The 6,804-nt window shown below is 38.0% G+C and overlaps 1 long non-coding RNA gene across 1 annotated transcript; it reads right to left on the bottom strand.

Moving 5' to 3' along the window:
• Positions 1-204: 204 nt before the first annotated feature.
• Positions 205-5,904, bottom strand: LOC135298100 (uncharacterized). Its single transcript, XR_010360073.1, has 3 exons — positions 5,832-5,904; positions 1,510-1,608; positions 205-399 (listed from the first exon to the last, which is right to left on the bottom strand). It is a non-coding gene; the product is annotated as an uncharacterized LOC135298100 (long non-coding RNA).
• Positions 5,905-6,804: the final 900 nt, after the last annotated feature.

Below are 6,804 nucleotides of genomic sequence, written 5' to 3'. Positions count from 1 at the left end.
GGAATGATCAATTGTCCACTGTGACTATTACTGAAGTTGCACAATATTGCTAAAGAAAATAAATAAACAAACAGTTTAAATTTTCCATTATTTAATTAATTTTACATCTAGAGAAAAGGAACCTGTAAGAGCCTCAGAGACTGATGTGTCTACCATGTATATTGACTTCTTAAAATCTAATTAATGTAAACTACTCACCATAATGTGTTAGAAGACGAATGCTTTATTCATTTTTACTTTGTCCTCCTGTGCTCATAAGAATATATTTTTCTTGGAAGCTTACTCTCATAATCATGTTTGTTCTCCTAGTGTGGGGCAACTGGATGTACTGAGAGAAAATCTGTGGAAATCTCGGATCTTGCCAATTATAAAAGAGATTATTGAACGGAAATTAAAACTCTTCAGGACATAGAAAAAAAGAGAAAAATTGTAATGAGTCAGTACTCTGCACCAGAAAGAGCTGTGTCATATGTTGTACTAATTGAATACCAATATAAGTTTCCTGACAGAAAACTTTCCAGTGTACAGCTTTTGTCCAGCCTTGACATAAACTTGAGGATATAAAATAAACTGTGTGAAAGACTAGGACCACATTTTGTGATTTTGTCTGAATGATTAATACATTCTTGATATTGATCACATTTATTTGGATTATAGAAAACATTAGCTATCTCTTTCCTCCCAAAAGTAACCTTTCTCAAGTAAAAGAAATAAAAAAAAAAAATTAACATACCACATTACAATTAGGTGTGAATCTAGCCTGAGACTTTTCCTTCTCATTTACAATGTCTCTCTCAATATCTGCTAGGAAAAACCATTTGGGTCCCATTTTCATAAATAAATTTCATAGTTAATTGCCCTAATTACTTTGGCTTACTAAGAAAACTGATGTAGGTTGGCAGCTATTGACTGTGTAACTACTCATATGTACCCAATTACAACACTTCTGAACTGCATTTTCTCTCTGTGGCTAGACCTAATAATAACTCAGGAAAATCACAAGCAAGTTCTGTTCCTAAAATAAACTCAGTTTCCATGATAATCTTTTGGGTATATATTTTATGGAAATTACTCATTTATTTTTTCCTTTTTATTTCACAAGGGTGACATTCACGTACCACATTTATCCAAGTATCATACCAAGCTGGTTGTGGTGGTTTAAAAAAAACCTTAGGAGAGGTGTTTCATATAATACTTGCAAATATTCTTACACTTAGAATCAAAGGTCATGAGAGGAAGCAACTGACACATAGGAGGGGGAAACTGAGGCAGTTGGGGTTTAAATGAGCATAGGAGCCCCCCAGCTTCCAGCTGTCCTATGGGTGATGGGTGTGGTCTCCTTTACCACCCACCTACTGTACCTCAAATAGGCATTGCTTCTGAGATGCTTGGCTGTATCAATTTCAGGAGAACGCCTGATGAACAATGGGCAAACCTTTTTCCCATTTAGTAAAGACCAAAATTATGGCATTGCTTGGATAAATATGCTGCTTGTTTTTCGTGAGTTACCTCTGCAGGGTGGTGTGATGCTCCACAGTCTCTTTATAAAGGTCTCTCATATTTCCCTTCTGTGATTTTGCTCCTGCCCCATTGGTGCTTTTAATTTAACTGTTAAGAAATAAAAGACTCAGTCAAGTGACTTTTGTTACAGCAAGTTTGATTTTTTTTTTCATCAAATCACTGTGAGATTGTATTTCTTCAGTAAGAGAACAAGCTGATCTGCAAACACTTCCACTAAGAAGTTTCCTTATCCTATGAAGAACAGATCAAAAAGGAACAGATGCAGAGATATGGACACTGAAAAGAAAAATCCTATCAGAATCCATAAATTATGATATTCATTTCATTGCAGAAACCTGTACACAAAACCCTAAGGTCCAACTGTTTGGCTCAGCATCAGCATTAGCTGGATGTGGGGAATGTGCTCACCCCTGTGGCAGCCCAAACCTCACTGACTGTGTCCTTGTGACACTGACTGTGGAGCTGCTCCTGCTGCTTGTGGCAGGAACAGGGGAAAGGGGGAGGGAGGACAGTTCCCTCTGCAATCCTCCAGCTCCCTCATGCCAGCTGCAGCCAGCTGTTGAGCTCTAGGAGCCAAAATACGGTGCATTGAGCTTGTTAGTAAAATCTGCTTCTTGAACAGCTGAATTTCATCTTGTCTGCAGCACTGCAACAAACAGGGCATGCTGACCCTTCTAGCATCTTAAATCTCTTGCAAATTGGGAAATGAGGGCAGATGTGTTTTGGAAGACATCTCTACAAAAAGGAATGTCATTGCAAGCTATCATCTCTTTTCTTTTAATCATCTTTATTTGAATTAGATCTGTTAGGCATTTCAGAAAAATAACCTGAAAGTTAACATTATAGGCATTCTACATCTGTTGCTATTGTTCATATTTTAGTACTAAAAGGTCAAGATATGATACAAAAATGTGTCTGATTTTTTTTTTTTTTTGAAATTTAATAAAATCCTGACAAAACATTGGCAGTCTGGGTTTGTGGAAATTATCTGAGAAAACCTTTATCTGAGAGACAGATGCATCAACATGGGTCCCTCACATTGCTTCAAAGTCCATTGGATATCAAACAAACTCTTTTCCCTGGGATTTTGTTTGGCCTTGCTTTCCTTCAGATTCAAGACAGGTTTTCCCTCTTCTGCTTTAATCTTAAAAACAGCAGAAAAAGGGTTTTCTGTCTGAGGTAATTGTATTTTTTTAGTAAGCTCTTTCATTATAAGCTCCCCCAAAAACTAGTGTCAGGTTTTATAGAATGACAGGTAGATTGAAGAATGACAAGTTGACAGGTTGATAGAAGAATGACACATGTGATAAAAAATGTGGATAGCCAAATCTCTTAGTCTGAAGGAAAGACAGCTGTACTGGGAAAGGCTCATCTTGGAATATCAACAGGAAAATTGAGAAGGTATAGACTATGGTCACAATAATTACATAGAAAATGGACCCCAGTTTCTTTGCTCAATGTAAAGGTAAATGAATAAACTTCATAAAATGATTCAAGGAAGCATTGAGGGGCTTTTTTGGTTGGTTTTTTGGTTTTTTGTTTTTTTGGGGGTTTTTTTGAAAGTGAAAAGAGATATATCAACAAGATGCAGAACTCCCAAAGAAAGATACACTATATTGTTAACAGAACAGATGAGAGTTATGAAAATGAGATAGGAATAATCAAACTGACAGACTACAAATGCAAATTTTACAGCTGTGAAAACTCCTGTCCATCCATATTCTTTTTCTATTAAGCCTTATCATTGCAAATTTAAACTGGTCTTTCAGAAGGTACCTGAGATAAAAGTGGTCAGGGGCACGGAATAAAGCCCATGTGCTGGTGACTTCCAGGATTTCTATCTGTACAACATCCACAAAATGCAGTATGGACAACAGATCTCTCCAAGAAACCCCAAAAGAACAGTAAAAGTGAATACACTATCTTGTAGGAATTATGTATGCTGTCCAAATATTAAAAAAAACCCCTCTTAGTTGACAGATTCATGATCAAAGAGTGATAGCTGTCTCACAGCTTCCCAAATGCTATTCCACAGTCTGATCTAAAGCCCTCTGGAAGTAGTGAGTCTTCATTCATTTCAACAAGCCTTCCATCAAGCCTTGTACCTCAACAGAAAAAGTATATACTGTTAATGCTAAAACCCCAGGAAGGCATCTAGGCTCTCATTACATGAGAAAAGGATGGGCAAACACTTCTGCACTTTACATTTCCAAATTGAAAACCGATAGGAAAAACCAGTGGTGATCTTGGATATTTAGCGGAAAGCAAAAACTGGGTCTGACTAACACATTCTTATGTAACCATTACAGGCCATGGGAAAATGCAAGGATTTGCCAAATATTCACTGCAGCAATCTGTTGTCAAGAGCTTTATGCAGTGAGAAATGAGGTTTTCATGGAACTGAAGTTTATAGGTAAAAAAAAAAAAAAGCTCAGTTGCTTGTCACCTCAGATCCAACTTCACTGCACGGCGCATTTTCAGTGACAGCTTGTAACACGGATCAGATAATATGCTGAATGTCATGGAAATGATTCAAAATGTCAAAACAAAGCATAATTATTAAAACAAATCTGAGTGAAGAGGAAAGTGTAAAAGATCACAAAATGAGCATACCTATGAGAAGTTATTTTGGTCTATAAGTTTTTTGAGAGCAAAATCAAAATGATAGCTCTTTAGACTATACATTTCTTTTGTAGCTCTGTCTTCTGATTTTGACTTTGTAGTGTCTGTGAGCATACTTATACTTAAAAATGTTTTAGGAGAAGCAGGTTCAGGCATTTCCTCACCTGTACTTTGGGCTGCTTTTGAGTTGCACATACTTTTCTGTAGAGGACTGGCCATCATGATTTAATGGGCACATTGCCAAAGGTTTCAGTTTAGCTGCTAACACATGCAGCTAGCCCAGAGGGAGACATGCATAGCTAAAGTGCTGTGCACAGTGCTAGGCTAAGTGGGGTTTATAGGCCATCCAGTCAGGAATTTTTCTTAGGGGATAACACAAGGAAATGTTTGTCTCAGAGACGACAAATTTGCATTTAAAAATGAAAATATGGCCTCTATATTATATGCTTGATAAAAAGGAAATGCCTTCTTGTCTTTACTAATACTGTGAGAATTGCTGAGGCAAAGTATAAGGCTTTTAGGTCAGCAAAAAATTCATTGCTGTTTTCATGGCTCTATAATAATGGTGGACAAATTATTTGCAACATTTATTCTCCTTGTCTGTTGTATCAGTGACAGGATCATGATTTCGTTCACACAGCTATATGCATGCAGGCTACTGTGCTGTGTACCAGAGAACCTATAACAGGCACAGTGCCACCAAGGACAGAGAATGCTGTGGGCCCTCTCACTGTTGGTGTCACCCTTGTCTGACGCTACTCTAGAGGTGTCAAGAAATACAGTGTTAGAAAATTTATTTTGAAGCAATCTCAATATTTACCCTGCCCTAGATGCCCAAAGGCTTTGTTCTGTGGTGAAGTTTTAACTGGGGTTATGGACTCAGATAAGTACATTTAGCCTAACATCATGTCAGGAATTGAAGCCCATGATCCTGTGACAACACATTTTCCATAACATCTAATGGTGTTTCCTTAATCCACTAGAGTCACTGTCACATCTCAGTTCTCTTTTATAGTAGAATCATACAACACAGAATGTTACTTTCCATCTCAATATTTGTTTCTAGATTATACTGTCCTCAATGGTTTTATGTCAGCTTTATTTGGATTGTTACTGTGCCTGGTACAGTTTTCTTTCTTCTGATTTTGATAAGACTGCCCAGTTATGTCACCAGATTGGCAAGTCTCCATAGGAACAATGGACAGCGATCAGAACTCTGGGGAAATCAGAAACCTCCCTGAGCTACACTTCAGTGTGGCTTCTCTGGCTGAGCACATGGTATTGTTGTAGGCCTCCAATATGAAAAGGCAAAAAAGCTCTTCCAGTCTAAACAAGGGCAAAGAGTCTGTGCTTGTAGCCATTTCAGTAACCCATTTAATCAGGCGAATGTGTGTGGTAGCATGTACAGTGTGCTTGCCTCCATTAAGACTGTGTTCCCCAGCTCAGAACAGCCAGCATGGAAAAGTAGCAACCAGCAGAGCTTTCCCCAGCATGGAAGCTGGAGTACTGGCAGACTGGAAAAATATTAAATGGGGCCAAGGAGTGACATCTGCTGAGTGAAGATAATTTTTATCAGTTAATGTAAGGGCACTGTGCTAGTGAGTTCATACTGATTTACAGCTATTCTGTCTGGTCTGCATCTGCAGTTCTTCTGTATTTTACATATTTGAGTGGAAGAAACAACTGACCTCATTCAGGTAGGCGATCTGTTTCTCATTTATGTGCCAAGAGACAAAGATGTCAAACATTTATTTAAGCCTGCAAATATTACAAAATAAAATTAAAAGTATGCTTGAGCAGTCTGCAGCAGAATGGTAATGTTCTCCAAGAGCTTATGCTCAATGTTCCCCAGGAAATAAATAATATCTGCTATTCTAATATTGATTTTTCATTCTTCATCATACTTAGTCAAGCCTCTCCAAATTAGACACCAGATATTCTAACAAAGGGTGAGCCAAGGAATGGGAGGAGGGTAATATCTACATTCAGCCTACACCCTTGACTATACCAATGATCCATTTTAGAATTCTCATTGCTTCTTGTGATTTGTATCACAGCTGGTGTTGCTGACTCAAGCTAAGCTCTTTAGAGATATGAAATCATTTAAACCAGCATTTATTATAAAAACCATTTTATTCAGTTATTATGTCACTCATTTTTAGGTTAATTTATACCTAACTTTCAACAAAGGAAAACAATAAGAAAATGCTCCCATATGAAATCAGGTGAAATGACTGACAGGATGCCACCATGTGCCAGAGGCACTGCTCCTGGGCTCCTCCTTGATGCTTCCTTACTGCTGACTCACCACTTCCCACCTGTAAGCATGCACAGGTCTCAGAGGGAGCTGGGGAATCCTCTCCTCATTGCTCCCTTTGGCACATGCTACAAGCCATGGATCTCTGTCAGAGAAGGATACCTACAGAAAAGCACCAAACTGTCTTTGTAGCCATCTCCTGTATGGGTAAAGGCATGAAAATTGTATTGCAGATGGAATATAGTGGAGAAGTTTTTTCTCCTTTTTCTTTCTAAAGAGGGTAAAAAAAACCAAAGCAGCCTGCTTTCCTCGTTAAGGAAAGCAATGTATTTAACAGTATGCTTCTGGCTCCTAGATAACCTACAGAGACAGAACAGTTTGCAGGAATGGGAAAGGCAAAAAAA

This window comes from Passer domesticus, chromosome 3 (genome assembly GCF_036417665.1).
Source record: "Passer domesticus isolate bPasDom1 chromosome 3, bPasDom1.hap1, whole genome shotgun sequence".
NCBI classification, from domain to species: Eukaryota; Metazoa; Chordata; class Aves; order Passeriformes; family Passeridae; genus Passer; species Passer domesticus.
Note: the sequence above shows the minus strand (reverse complement) of the source record. Positions and strands in the feature narration are given on the sequence as shown.